The sequence below is a fragment of the Mesoplodon mirus genome (assembly GCF_964341445.2).
Source record: "Mesoplodon mirus genome assembly, contig: SUPER_14_unloc_1, whole genome shotgun sequence".
NCBI lineage: Eukaryota > Metazoa > Chordata > Mammalia > Artiodactyla > Ziphiidae > Mesoplodon > Mesoplodon mirus.
The window spans coordinates 1,426,564-1,445,421 of NW_028295795.1; positions in this window are offsets into that span (position 1 = coordinate 1,426,564).

Below are 18,858 nucleotides of genomic sequence, written 5' to 3' on the forward strand. Positions count from 1 at the left end.
TTTTGAATAGTAAATACTGCACTACTACACGATCCAAGGTTGGTTCAATCCTCAGATGCAGAATTGCCGAATATGGAGAAACCGTGTACGTACAGAGGACTGGCTATAAGTTATACTTGGATTTTCAACTTAGCAGAGGGTTGGCACCCCTAACCCCCTTGAACCCTAGTTCAAGGATCAACTGTATTAACAAGAGTTCTTTCCCCTCTCTGCTGCAGTGTTTTCTTTTCTTTCTTTTTTCTTTTGGCCGTGCTGCGTGGCTTGCAGGATCTCAGTTCCCTGACCAGGGATTGAACCAGGGTCACCACAGTGAAAGCGCCAAATCCTTACCACTAGACCACCAGGGAGCTCCCTGCAGTGTTTTCTTTTTACACATTGTTATAATGTCTGTTTCAACATGGATTTTGATGTCTATTATCTTGTCTATCCTTGAGCAAACACCAGACTATCTTATATTGTAGATTTATAGTAAGGTTTAATGTGACTAATATCTTTCTTTTCATTCTTCTTTCAGATTGCCCCAGCTCTTCTTTTATTTTTTATTTTTATGTTTTTTTAGATGTTGGGGGTAGGAGTTTATTTACTTATTTTTGCTGTGTTGGGTCTTCGTTTCTGTGCGAGGGCTTTCTTTAGTTGTGGCAAGCGGGGGCCACTCCTCATCGTGGTGCGTGGGCCTCACTATCACGGCCTCTTGTTGGGGAGCACAGGCTCCAGACGCGCAGGCTCAGTACGTGGCTCACGGGCCTAGTTGCTCCGTGGCATGTGGGATCTTCCCAGACCAGGGCTCAAACCCGTGTCCCCTGCATTAGCAGGCAGATTCTCAACCACTGCGCCACCAGGGAAGCCCCCAGCTCTTCTTGTAGCTCTTTGCTTTCCCACATAATATTTGTAAACATCTCATCAATTTCCAAGGGAAAAAATGCTGATGTTTTTATTGGGGTTTGATTGAGCCTATAGATCATTTTGAGGATTACTGATATCTTTGTAATATTGAATCTTCAAGCCATGAATATCACTATTTTTAAGAATTTCTCTTGGAGAAAAATAAAAGTGGATCCCATGTAATAAAATGTACATAAATAGACTCCAAAATATTTAAAGGACCTACATGTGAAAGATAAGTCTAGAAAGTTAATTTTTAAAAGGTAGAAATATATTTTTTCACCTGAGGAGTTTCAGAAGCACAGATGTTAAGAAATTATTGGTTTATTATCTTATAATTAAAGATTTCTATTCCATGAAGAACACAAGAGAAAAATTTTAGAAACACGTGCCCAATTAGGAAAGGATACTTGTAATTGGTAAAACTGAAAAGGTATTAATAATCAGAATATGTAATAGAAATGAGGAAGAAAAAGATAGCATCCACATTAGAAAATGGGGCAAAAGTTTTAAGTAGACACTTATAGATGAAGCTACCAAGCATTTGAAAAAAAGATCAAACTTATTAGAAATCAGAGAAATTTAACTAAAACAAGATACTACTATACATTTAATACACTAGCAAAACGGTGATGAGTCGTCCAAATGAAGGTAAGTGGTTGCACAAAAACCTGACGTGCAACTCTTTGGTAATCTGGACTGGTGTAGCCGTTCAGGAAGTCAATCTGGCTATATTATTAAAGTATACATATTTGCTATGAAATAATTTCACTCGGGTATGTGTTCCAAAGAAATTCTCAGATACGTCTATAAACAAATGTAAGAAGATGTTTATTTTATTATCATTGGCATGGCAGTTGGAAGAGTACAGGTAAAATGTGGGTGCAGAAAATGGAACTCTATGAAACAAATTAGATAGAGGGGTGAATGTTTTTTTTGTTTGTTTGTTTTTCTGCGGTACGTGGGCCTCTCGCTGTTGTGGCCTCTCCCGCTGCGGAGCACAGGCTCCGGACGTGCAGGCTCAGCAGCCATGGCTCACGGGCCCAGCCGCTCCACGGCATGTGGGATTTTCCCAGACTGGGGCATGAACCCACGTCCCCTGCATCGGCAGGCAGACTCTCAACCACTGTGCCACCAGGGAAGCCTGGATGGGTGAATCTTAAAAATATACTCCTGAATGAAGGAAATAAACACCAGAATGAATTTTATGACACAATATTATTTATATGAATTGAAAATATACACAAGTGCACATTTTGCACAAGAACACACCCAAAAGAAAACACATCAAACAAATTAGAATGGTAGCTTACGGGGTAGAGAAGGGAGTGGAGGGTGCCATAGGGAACAGGAGGTGAATAAATAAAACTTAATCATGTTACCGTATTTCATCATGCTATATCCAAGATTTCACTTTCCTTGTAGTGGAAAGAAATCCTGTGTGCTATGTTGGCTTAAGTCAGGAATAGTTCTTGGAGGATATTTTCCTGAAAGAATTTGGAACACATTTTTGAAAAAATCTTTGTTTATACTATGGATGATCTTTTTTTGTTTGTTTTGTTTTTTTCTTTAATTTCTGTTTTGTGGGTGTGTGTGGGATCTACTTTATTTTTGTATTTCATTCATCTGATCTTATATTTTTCCATCTGCCTTCTTCAGTTTTATTATTCATTTATTAATTTCCTGAAATGGATGTTTTCTGAATCAATTTTCAACTTCCTTTCTACTTTATTTGTTTTGTTTTGTTTTGTTTTTGTTGTCCTTGCTGTACGCGGGCCTCTCACTGTTGTGGCCTCTCCCGTTGCGGAGCACAGGCTCCGGACGCCCAGGCTCAGCGGCCATGGCTCACGGGCCCAGCCGCTCCGTGGTATGTGGGATCTTCCCGGACCAGGGCACGAACCCATGTCCCCTGCATCGGCAGGCGGACTCTCAACCACTGCGCCACCAGGGAAGCCCCCCTTTCTACTTTAATATATGCTTTTAAGGCTCAACATTTCCCTCTATGTATGTGTTCCAATCTCCAGATCCAATTATGAATTTGAATGTTTCTCTTCATGGTTCTGTCAACGTTTGCTTTATAAAGTATCAGCTGAAGTTATTAGTTTCTGAGAATTTGAAACTTTTATGACTGTGAAGTGTCCCTCCGTATGTCAAGTAATGCTTTTTCCTTCCCCTTAAAGTTCACTTGGTCAAATAGCAATGTCACAGATTTTATAATTACAGAAATAACTTGAGACCTAGGATGTTGATGTCTGTCTCTAGAAAGGATTTTCCCTTGCTTCTGCACGGGTTGTAAGATGCTAACAAAACACGTTCACCTTTACACAATTTCAGGGAATGAGGTGTTTTGGCGTTTGGCTTCAGTCCCTGCCAAAGAAAGCCCAGTTTCCTTCTCCCCTTATTCCAATGGTGAAACTCTTTGGGGTTTACCAGGAAGCCTTCGTGGCTGTTAATGCTTTTATGTCGCTTAGCCTCTTGAAGACGTCCAAAATTCGACTGAGTTTGTACGCCTTTCAATGAACAGAATCTACACTCTTCTGAGGCCTACACAGTAGAACGGCAAGACGGCCTGAGACCTTCTCAGGGATTCCGGAAAGTGAAAACCAGAGTGAAAACATGTAGTCCAGAGCTCGTGCCGGTAGACACCCCCGCACCCACCCTTGCATTCTGGGACATGTAGTCCAGAGCTCGTAAACTCGTGTAGTCCCATATACTGCAGCTACAGTAACGCCTCGCTGTAAAGGTTTACCCGCGGAATTCTGGGAAATATGGTCCAGGAGTTCCGGGTTAGTCGCAGGCACTTCCGCCCCAGGAGGACACGTAGCAGCCATGTTCTGCCTGGTGACGGTGTTTCAGGTCCGCTCTTCACGACCCATTCAAGCTTCCCCTTTGCAGACCTTTCATTTGGGGAGAAAGAGGAGGAGCGGCTAAAAGCGGAGGTTTGAGGGCCTGGAGTGGTGATGTACGTCCCGCGGGCGGAGCTTCCTTTGCGTTTGGTAACGTAGCCGGGATGGGGTGGGCTCAGGTCGTGCCTCCTGGGGTTTGAGGGTCTCCCCGGTTTTCTTCACCCCTAACCTGACCCCGTCCCCCACCTATGAGCTAGCCCTACCGCTTCATACGGCGTCACACTGGGTGAGTTGCTTAACTCCTCTGTGCCTCCGTTGCTGTTCGGTAAAAGGGGGGAAAAAGGAATGCCTTGTTAATATAGTGTTGTGAGGAGAAACGAGATAGCACAAGTAAAAGGTCTACAACTGCCTGATACATTGTTGGTATTAATACTACGCTAATTCGGGAGGCACCCATTTCGCAGCGGGATTCTGTGAGCCCAGGAAGCTGAATTGTCCTGGACTCCTGGCCTGTTTTGGAAGGAGAGGACTTCTAGCTGGTACGGGGGCGGAAGGGGGTGCGGTATGAATTAGTGGGGATGGAAACACAGCCCTGGTATTTCACAGTCTCCTTTCCTTCCCCAGCCCTGGCTTCTCAAAAAGCACTGCACGGAGGAAGAGGCAGCAGAGCCCCACGTGAGTAGGACTTGGCATTCTTCTACTTAAGATATTCCTATAAATTGTAGAACGTATGAGACATGGGTAAGGATGATAACTGAGCCTTGGTCACTAATTTCCATTCTAAAAGCTTTATGCAAATGAACACATTTCCATCAGGCGGTGGCTCTGTGAATTGGTACTGCTGTTTTCTCTACTTTAAGGCAGGGAACACAACCCTGTTGGCCCATCCTCACCCAGATGGTAGGAGGCAGAGCTGGGGTTGGGACCCAGGCAGTTTGAGTCCAGCAGCTGAGTTTGCTAATCCCTTTGGTATATTCTCTTTGAGCATAGGGTACTGGCTAGGATCATATCATGAAAGGAGGTTGGGACTTAATTGTGGGGACCTTGAGAGCAAGGTTTAGGCTATTTTATGAGTGTTTAAGATAGTTTTCTCAACTGGGTCATTTATTTTATTTCAAATAATATGTATATCATAGAAGTAGCATAATCATTATGGAAAAATGCAGATATATACATAAAGAACAATTTTAATTATCTGTAACTTTAGGATGTAAAGATAACAGTTGTTAATGTTTTAGTGCCTTTTTGTCTGGTTACTCTTTGTGTATGTTTCTGTGTAGTGGAGGCTGTTTTTTGTGGGACTGATGTTACACTGCAGTGCTACTCAAATTGTGTTCCACAAACCAGCGGCATTGGCATCACTTGGATAGAAATGCCCAGCCTTGAGCCCCATTCGAGACCTTCTGATTTATAATTTCTGCGTAGGGGGTCCAGGAGGCTGCATTCCAACAAGATCCCGCAGTAATTCACATGCACGTGAAAATTCGAGAAGCTCAAGAGAGGGTCTTTTCTGGAAACTGAGGCCGAGGAAATTGACCCTGCTGGATGTCACAGATAAAACTGAGCTGGCTTCACCAAAGGCCTACTTAGTCCAATGATTTTATTCCCCCACTAATTATTGTCAACTGTCAGGGCCCCTTTCAGAATCCTGAATTGAGCAGAAGACAGCTAGCAAGTGTAGAGTCAAAATGGAGGTCGTTAGAAGTTGTGAAGATATCTCTCTCCCAAGCTTTGGGGAGTGGAATCATTGCCATCTTTTGTACTAGATCGAACCCGGGCCCCCTGCATTTGGAATGTGGCGTCTTATCCACTGCACCACCAGGGAAGTCTCCCATTTATTTCTTAAACGTTCCTATATTTATAATGATATAATTACAATTCAGATTCCTGTCTTTTTTTCATTTGAATTAGGTATGGACTGTCAAACTATTTTTTATTGTTGTTGCAGAATCCTGGCTTTTATTAGTTCTCTTTACCTCTGTGCATAATTGTCAAAAGGGTACTTCCTGTTTAAAAAGAAACTTAACGTATTTTTATACCTTTTGTAAAAAGTTGTCCATGTCAATTTAAATATTATTGTTGCAGTCACAAAATCTTTAGGAAGACAAGCAGAGATTTTCAGAAGTCTATAAAGACTCTCACATAACAGGGCAACAACGTACGACCTCCACATGTCTGACAGTCTTCTGTTGGTAGAAATCACATCTCTAAGGATAATTTCTAACTAAAATATCATCTGCTTTACCGCAGTTGCTAAGAAATAAGAAATCCTGACAGTGGTGTTCTCAGAGCTTCCTACCTTATGACGATCTCACGAGGTGGATGCCCGTGTTCTCCCCTACTGGCAGAAGACAGAACTGAGGCGAAGAGATGTGAATAATTTGCCCAGGGTGACACTGCTAGTGAATGGCGTAGCCTGATCAGAGCCCATGCATATTGACTCCAAAACCTACTCTGACTTACATGGTCTCTGTTTACCCCATACCCAGAATAAGAATGACCCCTGTGGAAGCTGCAGGCACACTGTGAGGGGGCCACTGTGTATGGCTGGGCAGGTCATTCCTCACACAGCCACTGAGGGGGTTCACGGGGGCATCTGGTATCTGCGTGGGGCTCTGCTCATCAAGCATAATCAGCTGTAGCCACCCCGAGGACTGGGAGCCTTGGTAATTCACAATGAGCACCACGTGGGTTAGTGACTTCTTTTTCTTTAAACCAGTTTCCAGTTTGACTTCTTCTTTCCCTGTCTGTCTTGCTAGGACTCTGCACTGCCCCAGAAGGAGAGAGAAAATGAGCACATTCCAGGTGAGTAGAGCTTGCCTTTCTTGCTGTTAGAAACGCCATTTTTGTACTCAGGTTGGACACAGGTTTTCCTCTTTTTTTTCTTTTTCTTTTTTTTTTTTGATTGGAGTATAGTTGATTTACAATGTATTAATTTCAGGTGTACAGCAAAGTGATTCAGTTATACATATATATACATATATTTTCAGATTCTTTTCCCTTATAGGTTATTACGAAATATTGGGTATAGTTCCATATGGGTTTTCTCTTTCAAGGAGAGTCTAAGCATATGAGGACCTGAGTGTGCCATGTGTGCTTTTTTTAAAATTCCTGTTAAATTTAATTGGTTTCGGTTTTAATTTTTGTTTTATTTCATCATTTTTTTTTATTTTACAAGTAAAAGAAAAATTAAGGGAAATGAAGGACATCTTCCAGTCTACTGCTTACCTGCTTACAAATTAGCTGCTTTTATATTTCTGTAATCTCTTCATCATATGTATTCATGGATGTGTATTTGTATTTATAACATAGATACAGTTTTAAATTGTTTTTTTCATTTAATACTAGCTAACATTCACTTTTAATTGCTTTATCATGTTCCTGCAAACTTATGCACCTATTTTTTTTTTTTTTTCTGGTATGCGGGCCTCTCACTGTTGTGGCCTCTCCCGTTGCGGGGCACAGGCTCCGGACGCGCAGGCTCAGCGGCCATGGCTCACGGGCCCAGCTGCTCCGCGGCATGTGGGATCTTCCCGGACCGGGGCACGAACCCGTGTCCCCTGCATCGGCAGGCGGACTCTCAACCACTGCGCCACCAGGGGAGCCCTGCACCTATTCTTTAAACTATTCTTTATGCACAGACATTTAGTTTAAAGACTTCTCCTGTTTTAGGAGCACTACAGTGACAGTGTTCCTGATTTAACCTTTTTCTCAAAATATCTGTTCTGAAGAATATTGCCCCTTTTTGCCCTTAACATAGTAGGTTTAGGTATTCAGAATTTAAGAGGTATGTTTTACATGTGGTGCCTTGGATGTTTTTTGGTAGAATATCCAAATACGGCAGAGCACAGCAGGATCAAACTGCTGCTTCACGCAGAAAAAATCATGTATTGTTAGAAGTTTTCTCACGACCAGAGTTAGATTCAGTCTTCCCCATGCTTGAGTCAGACCCTTTGTGTATTTTATTTACCGATTTGTTTCTTTTTCCATCTTATATTTTTTTCTAATCAGAGTAATGCATGACCTTAGTTTAAAAAGTCCAGTGGTACTTAAAGCACTTGTCACTGCATAGACAGCTCAGAACAATTGTATAAAGAGGTGCTTGGTTTCATCTTTGTTTTAAATATAAAGAATCGGGGTTGTGAAAAAAGGAGGAACCAACTCAGACTCACCCAGAAAACCAAGGGTCTGGAGTCAGAGTATTGCATTCAAGCGAAAGACAGAAACGGGGAAAGAGAGAGTTTTCATTCAGAGACCTGGCATGGCCTTTTGGTTAGTTTCCACATATAACACTCCTTCTCAGCTGGTTCCCACCTCAGTGAGAAAGCAGGTGCCATCAAATACTGCCAGGACTAAATTGGTAACTGTTTCTGGGGCACTTGGCAATAATAATTAAACAGTGAAAGCTTTTTAGTTCAGGATCCAGTGGTTAGAATTCTAGGGAGTTTACTTATGAGTTGTCTGAGAGCCCCAGGTAAACACACAAAGCTTTCTCTTTCATAGCTGCACGTCCAGTGAGGCTGAGGAAAGTCAGTGTGTGGCATTGGCAGGATGGAAGGAGGGGGTGCTGGGAAGTCTGCACACCTCACAGGAGCCGGAGCAACTTCCCATCCTCCTCGTCTCCTCGGGGCTGCCCCTCTTCCACTGGCCACTGGGTATAAGATTGAGGTGGTGTTGTTTGTCGTAGGAGGCGGTGACCTTCAAGGACGTGGCCGTGGCCTTCACAGAGGAGGAGCTGGGGCTGCTGGACTCGGCCCAGAGGAAGCTGTACCAGGATGTGATGGTGGAACACTTCGGGAACCTGGTCTCAGTGGGTGAGGACAGCCTTTCTCTGCGAGTGTCTTTGTGACCTTGGTGTTTCAAGGCTTTGGGCCTCTTGAGGTGGTTCCCTGAGTTTGGGGACCAGACTTTTGCAATTCCTGTGGGACACGAGAGGATGTCTCTGGTCTTTCCAAACAGTGTGTTTCAGGTCCTTTTCAATTATTTTGTAAAAGAACTGTAAATCGGCAGTATCTTGCTGTACCTTGTGTATTCTTCTTCAGATTTCCCTCCCTGCCATTAGTGGATCATAAAGCCAATTTATTGAGCCCTACGTGTGACTTTTTAATGAAATAAAATAGTATAGAAAATATCAGAGTTTCTTAGGAAGAGTACAACACATTGCAGCAGAAACTCTGGGCGATGGCATGAGTGGTGTGAGAGCCAGTGGGAACAGATTTCATGAAAAGAGACATTGGTTAGATATAGGTCATTCAAGCTTCGTTTTAGTAATGTATACTTTTCTACCTGTGTATCTAGGTTGTGAAATAAATGCTGTTTCTTCAGTGGGTCGTGATACAAAGTTTGAAAAACACAGCTTTCAATACCTTGAATATGCAGTTGGAACTCAAATTTCTAGTAAACTTTCGCTCTAGCCCGTTCATGTTAACTTGTGACTTTGCATGTTCTCATTCTTCAAACGAGATACAAAACATATAGAAAGAGAAGAGAGGCTTTGGTTGATGAATTCAGCAACCCAGATAGAAATTTAGGTGAGAACAAAGCAGCCGTGAGTTCCTGTGGTTAGCTCTCTATCTGTTTTGCTTCTCACCAGCCCTGTGCTGTCCATCACCTGGTCCCAGTTGGAAATCTCTTTCCAGGATTATTGCATAGTCTTTGTACTGGTCACCTGTTGCCACCCTTCTCCTCCCACAGTTTGTTCTTTAGGTGGCAAAGTGATCTTTTGTAACTTTAAGTCAGGTTATGTTCTTGTTTCAGAATTCTCTTGTGGCTTCTTTTACTTAGAATAAAAACCACTTAAAGTGGCTTCTAGAGCCTTCTGTGGGCTGCTGTTCGTTCTCCACCACCTCCCTGAATACACCACCTCTCCTCCCTCTTACCCTATCTTTTCCAGACCTGCAAAGGATGCTTCTGCCACAGAGCCTTTTCCTGGTCCTTCTCTCTGCCTGGAATACTCTTTCACCTGTAATCTTTTAGGCCTCTACTTCTTTCAGTCAGTCGCCTTAAAGATGAGGAGGTGGCTGTCCTCTGACCACCCTATGGAAAATACAGTCCTCTCTTTCTTACTCTCTCTGCCCTGCCTTGTTTTGTCTCTAAGCGTTTCACTCATGTACATTTTGTTCACCTGTTTCTCACCTCTCTTTCTTCCACTGGAGGGTAATCCAGGAGTGCAGGAGGAATTCGGTCTGTTATATGTTTATTGCTCACTAGCCTCAGTGCTTAGCATAGTCTTGGTACATGACAGGAACTCTTAAATATTTCTTGAATAAACGAATGAGTTAATGGATAGAGAAATTAGCCTTCCATGAAAATAGCTAGTAGGCGGTGAACAAATCCGAGTGAATAAGGGATATTGCTAAATGTTTTTTTGTCTTCAAATGAATTCCTAGCCTAATTCTAACTTCTCAGGTGCCCATGATGTGTGTATGTGTGTGTTTGCCTTTCTGTACAAGTTGGCCCTCATCAACTTGCACAAAAAATATGTACAGAACCTGTAATTATAACCAAACTGAGTAAAATGCTTTCCCTGTGACTTTCCTTGAGCTCTCAGTAGCAGAGCAAATTCATTTGGGGAGGATATACTGTTTTGAATGAGGATTCTTATGTCTACTTCTTAGGTAACCCTCCCATAGAAGGAAAGAAATTTCTACTTCCTTATCCCTTATACCAGGGGAGAACAGGTCTCAGAAAACAGCCCCCTGGTGAGTTAGCCTTTCCCTTAAAAGATTTGCCCCGCTGTGTCCCATTTGCCTCCTCCAAAGCCCACCTCACTAATAAGAAATCGATCTTTGTTAGCTGTACAAACATTTTGTGTGTGTGTGTGTGTGCATTTGTATGTATCTTGTAGAAGGCATTTTAGATAATGTCACCTTGAGTGCTTTGATCATTCTTTAATAGTTTCTAGTCTGTTTCTTCTCAATACTTATCACAGGCTATGGAATTTATTCCCAGCTCACTCATAAAGCCCATTCTTCACTTTGGAACTCATTCTTGTTAAAGACCAATGTATCTGTGTCCAAAAATTTTCCATGCTGTTTTTAAAGAGACAGCATTCTTCCCTAGCCTCTACATTTTGACTCCTGCTTGGCAGGGGGAGTGGAGGAACATATTAGGCAGCACAAATGCCTGAGAAGGATCCAGTGCATAGGTCTTCATGCTTTTTTTTAACCCCACTGATTCTTAGACCCTTTTTTTTTTTTTTTCCCCGTACGCGGGCCTCTCACTGTTGTGGCCTCTCCCGTTGCGGAGCACAGGCTCCGGACGCGCAGGCTCAGCGGCCATGGCTCACGGGCCCAGCCGCTCCGCGGCATATGGGATCCTCCCAGACCGGGGCACGAACCCGCATCCCCTGCATCGGCAGGCGGACTCTCAACCACTGCGCCACCAGGGAGGCCGACCCTTTTTTAAAATTAATTAATTGTTGGTTGCATTGGGTCTTGGTTGCTGCATATGGGCTTTTCTCTCGTTGTGGTGAGTGGGAGCAGCTCTTCGTTGTGGTGCGCAGGCTTCTCAGTGCAGTGGCTTCTCTTGTTTCAGAGCACGGTCTCTAGGAACGCGGGCTTCAGTAGTTGTGGCACGTGGGCTCAGTAGTTGTGGCTCACGGGCTTAGTTGCTCTGCGGCATGTGGGATCTTCCCGGACCAGGGCTCGAACCTGTGTCCCCTGCACTGGCAGGCAGATTATTAACCACTGTGCCACCGGGGCAGTCCCGGTTTTTAGCCCCTTTCATATCCTCCTCAGCACTAACCCCCTTGGTGTGCTGCCGCCTCGGGTGCAGCCTTTCAACTTAAGCCAAACTGTACTTTCCAGTCCTTTTCCTGTATCTGATACCTGACTTGTAAAAGCTGTTTCGCTTCTCTGACTTGGTTCAAACTTAACCTGGGATTCAGAATTGTAGAGAATCCTAGAAATCAAACTGAGTTCACCTGTGCATGCATTTCTTGAGCCCTGACTAACTGCTAGGCACTGTTAAAGCTGTGAGCACAGCAAAATGCTTGTCTTTATTGATACTGTGTTATGGTAGGAATGACATGTAATTTTTGAAAGATGATTGAAATAGTATGTCAGAGTAGTCATTTGGTTTTAAATGGGTTTCATTAATGCTAAGTATTTGGGAGTTTAACAGACCATCTCTTGGTTTCTGTTAGTATATAAACCAGAGAACTTCATTTGTTGTGCGAAAGATAAGCTGAACCATCCTGAGGTTCATTAAAGTCCCATACTGTGTCTTAAGTGTAAAATCTTGAATCTTTGAACAAAGCTTTCACGTGTCCACATCTCTGAATTCTCTGTCCCTCTAGAAGAAAACAATCAAAGTGAGTTGAGGGCCGTTCAAGACAGAGGATCACGTGAAGAGCTTTCCTGCTGGCAAATCTGGCAACAAATTGCAAATGACTTAACCAGATGCCAAGACTCCATGATAAATAGTTGTCAGTTCCACAAACAAGGTGATTCCCCCTGCCAGATTGGGGCAGGACTCTATTCAAATTTCTGAAGATGAGAACCGTATATTAAATGATAAAGCAGGTGATCCCAGTAGTCCTGGAAATCCAAGGTTTGCAACTTTGAGAGCCCAGGATTCTTGGAGGAAAACTTCATTGGCTGAGTCACAGAATTATCAGAATAGACACCAGCAAATTTCCATGAAAAATAAACTGTGTCAGTGTAAAGAGGATGTTGACACCATCAGTTGGATTTCACATCACCTTGATGCTCATGGAGTACACAAGGGTCAAAAACCTTACGGCTACAGTGATTATAGAAAAGATAGCACGAGGGTTTCAACACTGGATCAGAATACTATGATTCACACGGGACAAAAACCTTACCAGTGTAATGAATGTAAAGAAACCTTCACCGATCTCTCCACCTTTGATCTTCACCAGCAATTACACTCAAAAGAGAAGTCTCATACGTGCAGTGAGTGTGGAAAAGGCTTCCGTTACAGCTCGGTTCTTCATATTCATCAGAGAGTTCACGTGGGAGGAGAACACAGTGAGTGTGATGAGTGTGGCAAGGAGTTCAGTCAGAGCTCCCAGCTGCAGACTCCTCAGAAAGTCCACACTGTAGAGAAACCATTCAAATGTGGGGAATGTGGGAAAGGCTTCAGTCGTAGGTCAGCACTTAACTATTCATTGTAAAGTCCACACGGGAGAGAAACCTTATAATTGTGAGGAGTGTGGGAGGGCCTTCAGTCAGGCCTCTCACCTTCAGGACCATCAGAGAGTCCACACTGGGGAGAAACCATTCAAATGTGACACATGTGATAAGAGCTTCAGTCGGAATTCACACCTTCAGTCCCATCAGAGAGTCCATACGGGAGAGAAACCGTACAAATGTGAGGAGTGTGGGAAGGGCTTCATTTGTAGCTCAAATCTATACATTCATCAGAGGGTCCACACAGGAGAAAAACCCTACAAATGTGAGGAATGTGGGAAAGGCTTTAGTCGGCCTTCAAGTCTTCAGGCCCATCAGGGAGTCCACACTGGAGAGAAATCATACATACGTAATGTGTGTGGTAAAGGCTTTACTCTGAGTTCAAACCTTCAGGCACATCAAAGAGTCCATACAGGAGAGAAACCATACAACTGTAAGGAGTGTGGGAAGAGCTTCAGGAGGAACTCCCATTATCAAGTTCATCTGGTTGTCCACACAGGGGAGAAGCCCTATAAATGTGAGGTATGTGGGAAGGGCTTCCGTCAGAGTTCATATCTTCAAATCCATCAGAAGGCCCACAGTGTAGAGAAACCTTACAAGTGTGAGGAGTGTGGGCAGGGCTTCAATCAGAGTTCACGACTTCAGATCCACCAGCTGATCCATACCGGTGAGAAACCATACAAATGTGAAGAGTGTGGGAAGGGATTCAGTCGTAGAGCAGATCTTAAAATTCATTGCAGAATCCACACCGGAGAGAAACCGTATAATTGTGAGGAGTGTGGGAAAGTCTTCAGGCAGGCCTCAAATCTTCTGGCCCATGAGAGAGTCCACAGCAGAGAAAAACCATTCAAATGTGAAGAGTGTGGGAAGAGCTTTGGTCGGAGTTCACACCTTCAAGCCCATCAAAAAGTCCACACTGGAGAAAAGCCATACAAATGTGAGGAGTGTGGGAAGGGCTTCAAGTGGAGCCTGAACCTCGACATGCATCAGAGGGTCCACACAGGAGAGAAACCATATAAGTGTGGGGAGTGTGGGAAGCACTTCATTCAGGCCTCAAGTCTTCAGCTTCATCAAAGCGTCCACACTGGAGAGAAGCCGTACAGATGTGACAGATGCAGTAAGGTCTTCAGTCGGCCTTCACAGCTACAGTCTCATCAAAGAGTGCACACCGGGGAGAAGCCTTACAAGTGTGAGACCTGTGGTAAGAGCTTCAGTTGGCGCTCCAATCTTATAAGTCATCACAAAATGCATACTGGGGACACATTTTATGAAAGCAGCGAGAGTGGTAAGAACATCAAGGAACTGTCAGAGGATAGAAGTTCTACAAAATGTTGTTTTCAAAAAACTCACGTGCAACGTGAATTCTTGCAAGCGTCAGGTCTCATAGGAGAGAAAGTATTTTAACTTAGTTGGTGTTGAAGCAGTAGCTAAACAGATCCTAGTGTTCAGCAGAGCACACAGCAGAGATCCCTTCTGAGTGGTGCAGTAAGGGCTGCATTCAGAACTTTGACATTTATCAGATGTCACTTAGGAGATAGCACTTAGAAAGGAAAAGAGTTTGGTCTGGGCTTTAACAAAAGTGTAAGGATGAGCTAGTCAAAATTGATGTCCGTGAGAATGTGCGCTCCATGAGGGCAGGGACTTGGCTGCTGAATGTACACAACCTTATCATTGACTAGTGCTTTTAGGTGTGCTCAGTACTTGTGTTTTAAATAAACCAAAAGGGGGAAATGTATAATATATGAAAGTTGTATCCAGATGGGGAAACCTGCAAAATAAAATTAATTCAGGACATGAACTTTTGTTGAAATACTGAAAACCACTGCAGAAAACCAATCTGCAATATATATTTTTTTAATTTATTTTTGGCTGCCTTGGGTCTTTATTGCTGCACGCAGGCTTTCTCTAGTTGCAGTGAGTGGGGGCTACTTTTCATTGCAGTGTGTGGGCTTCTCATTGCAGTGGCTTCTCTTTGTGGAGCACGGGCTCTAGGTGTGCAGGCTTCAGTAGTTGTGGCACGCGGCTGAGCTGCTGTGCAGCATGTGGGATCTTCCTGGACCAGGGCTCAAACCCGTGTCCCCTGCATTGGCAGGCAGATTCTTAACCACTACGCCACCAGGGAAGGGAAGCCCCCCAATCTTCAATATTAATATGCTATTAGCCTATCGCAACTGGCTCCTTGCCTCCCGCAGCCTCTGTTCTCAAGTTGGGTGGTTATTTGAGACCCCGTCTAGTTTTCCAAGGACTGTGTTCAGTAGAAATTGAACTACCTTGTGATTTTTTTTTTCTGATGGTACAGAGTGAAAAAACATGATTAACTTTGCAACAACAGTAACTGCATAGTATACAATTGATTTTTTGTCTGTCAATATTAAGGCAGGGTTTACTGTAACACTTTGAAAGTGTCACAAAAATTGTTTGTCCCTAGAAAAAAAAATTTTTAGTTGACCTTGAACTTACTGATTTCTAATTCTCTGCATTTTCATCCAGACTTTGGAATGTTTGCCTTCTAATTATTGTAGCATTTCTTCTAAAGTTCTCAGGTAGGGGCTATGCCATATTCTTCCCCCACATCCATGAGGCAAATACCCAGAAAACTTGTAGGAATCTGATAAAATTATCCAGTGTATTATTGAGACAAGACTGACATTTATGTGCTTTTCCCTATTGGTTGCAGTAAAGCATGGTTTCAGGAAAGGAGTATATATATCAGAATATATTAGATCTCTTTGATTTAGAAATCATATAATTGGAAGTTATTGATTGTGAGATTAAAATACCAAAAAGATGAACACCACATCAATGATGTCACTAAATTTTTTAATGGAAATTAGTGTACAGCTGTAAGAATTTGAGTTTTGATAGATTCCTATATTAATCTGAAGCCGGTGAAATGATGACAGGGACTTCCCTGGTGGTACAGTGGCTAAGAATTCGCCTGCCAATGCAGGGGACACGGGTTCGAGCCCTGGTCCAGGAAGATCCCACATGCTGTGGAGCAACTAAGCCCGTGTGCCACAACTACTGAGGCTGTGTGCCACAACAACTGAAGCCTACGTGCTTAGAGCCTGTGCTCCGCAACAAGAGAAGCCACTGCAATGAGAAGCCCGCGCACCGCAACGAAGAGTAGCCCACACTCACTGCAACTAGAGAAAGCCCGCACGCAGCAACGAAGACCCAATGCAGCCCAAAATAAATAAATTAAATAAAAAATTTATTTTAAAAATTTATGACATATCATAATCGCAGGAGATACACAATATGGGCTTTGAGAGGTCACAGATTGTAGCCTTCATAGTATAATCAACCATAAATCTTTGTTAGTGTTTGTGTATGTGTGCATGTGCACACATGTATGTGTACATGCATAAGATCATGTGTAAAGGGATACTCTTCCAGAGTGGTTTTCCTAGGCAAGGAGCATTTTGTGATATTTTTCCATTTTATAACTTCATGTTATATTTTTTTCATTGAATAGTGGGTATTGCCAAAGCAGGAAATTATTTTAATAGAATTTGAAAAAGTATTAAATAATTATCCCTTGCAGTTAAGACCTCATATGATTGTTCTATATTGTCATAAGGCATATAAGATCAAAATTATGGTATGAACTCTGGAAGCCAATTTCAAAAACAAAACAGTTCTCAGATTATTTTGCATACACAGAAAAATTCATGAGTTTCAACAGTTGAAGCTTTATTATTTATGCTGTGCTTTAACTACAGATCCATAATAGGGAGAGGGAAAATCCTGGAGCTAGAAACAAAAGTGGATATACCTACATTGTGGAGGTTTAAAAAAAAAAAGTTTCTCTTGTTGAAAAGATGCACATGAGGAGAGAACTGAGCATAATAGCAGAGGACCCTCTGGATGTGGAACCAGTAAGGACAAAGCAGGTTTGGATGGCATTCCATACGCAGACCAATGGTGGTATTTTTAATATAGTTGGTTAAAGGGCTTTATTTAGCAAGTTACAGTTGACCCTTGAACAATATGGGTTTGAACTGGGCAGGTCCACTTATATGCAGGGTTTTTTTTTTTAATAGTAATTACTACAGTACTACATGATCTGTGGTTGGTTGAACCCATGGTTGCAGAATTGCAGATACAGAGGAACCACGGATATGGAAGTCTGACCATAAGTTATTTATACAGATCTGTCTACCCATCCATCCATCCGTCCACCCATCTGTAGAGAGAGAGAGGGAGTGAGTGCACGTGCTAGGTATTTACAGAAGTAGATATGGAAGTGCGAGGATATACAAACACACACATGTGTATGTCATGTATGTAAGCATGTATATCCACGTTTCTATTTCAGGGCTGGAGCAAGGAAAGTGTAGAATGATCCTGGAGAAAATTTACTGTGCCAGAAAGTAGGAAAGAGTGGTGGGACGTGTAAAAAGATCCAGCTTGAAGAGACTCACACTGGGTAAATCTGAGCAATTTGACCCTAAAATAAATAATTATCATACAGAATATGAATAAAAAAAGAGGAAGGGAGGGAAGGAAGGGCTCTCATAATAGAATGCCAAACCATAAACATATAGAAGGAATGACGTAATGTAAAAATCATTATTTACAACCATCATAGTAATGATAGGTTCTGGCAAGAGTAATCAATGAATTATAAAACTACTGGTTGAAAGTTTACAAGGAGCAGGATGCTACAAAACCCCAAATATCTCTCCACGAAGTATTGATCACAACAAGAAATACAGTAGGTATAAATTTGGTGAACACTACCTTAGCCAAGAGGTGAACATTATCAATAACAGAACAAACGAACGTTTTAGATCTCTGGGGTATGATATACTGAGAAGGACGCAACGTTGCTTCAGGATTATTTCTGACAGAAATAAACAACCAGATCTTATCACAAGGAAGCATCCACGTTGAGAGTCTCCTGTTTCACAGTTATGACCACAGGGAGCATAACTGGCCAAAGGTCCCAGCTGCTGCTCTTAAATCCATCACCACGTTTGCCTGGAGGCCGGCCTTGCCCCTGATTGCTCCTGGTCAGCACAGCAGGGATCCTAAGGCAGGCCATTTCTTGGAGACCAGGATTCCTCTGTCCAGTGACCTTTTTTCAAGGACTCTGACAGCCTTGAAGGATTTTACGTAGATGACAAGGCAGTCTCGGATGATTTACCAAATCTTTCTTCCAAATCTTCACTCAGGGTCAGACTTGCACTATGCGCTGATAGTTCTGCCAGCCTTCCAGAGCTCCCTGCCATTTTCTCTCCGATGTTTCCCCCAATGAAATATTTGTTCATTAAAGTCTTTCTCAGCACTTTGCCGTCTAGTTCTTGGAGGACCAGGACAAACCCCAAACCCTAGAAGCATCCCTTTTTGGCTCTTTCTAGTAACCTTCCTTTCCATATGGTAGCCACTAATTTGTAATGGTGTAGATTCACTTAGCCTATTTTGTACTTGATATAAATGGAGTCATGTAATAGGTGCTATTTTGTGTTGGCTTCATTTGCTCCACAGTATATCCATGACATTTATCCATATTGATGGGAGTGGATACCGTTGATTCATTTTCATTGGTGGATATTATTGCAGTGTGTAAACATATCAAAATCTATTTATTAATCCCATTATTGGTGGGTATTGGGTACTTCCCCATTCTTGGCTATCACAGTTAGTGGTGATGTGAGCAATCTAGAATGTGCCTTGTGCACTTGTTTGAGGGATATTTCTATGGGTGGAACCAAAGGGTTATAGGGTATATGTTCAACTTTGGTAGATACAGTTGACCCTTGAAGAATGCATGGGCATGAGGGATGCATCTGAGTCTTTTATTCCATAGATGTTTTTAAAATCTCTCTCACTTTTGGCCCAAGAGTGCTGCGTTTGGGTTTACGGTGTTTCTTAACTTTGAAATAGTCCAATTTTTCAATTTTTTCTTTCACAGTTGGTGATTTTTTTGGTCTTAAGAAATTCTTCCTACTCCAAGGCAAAAAGGCTGT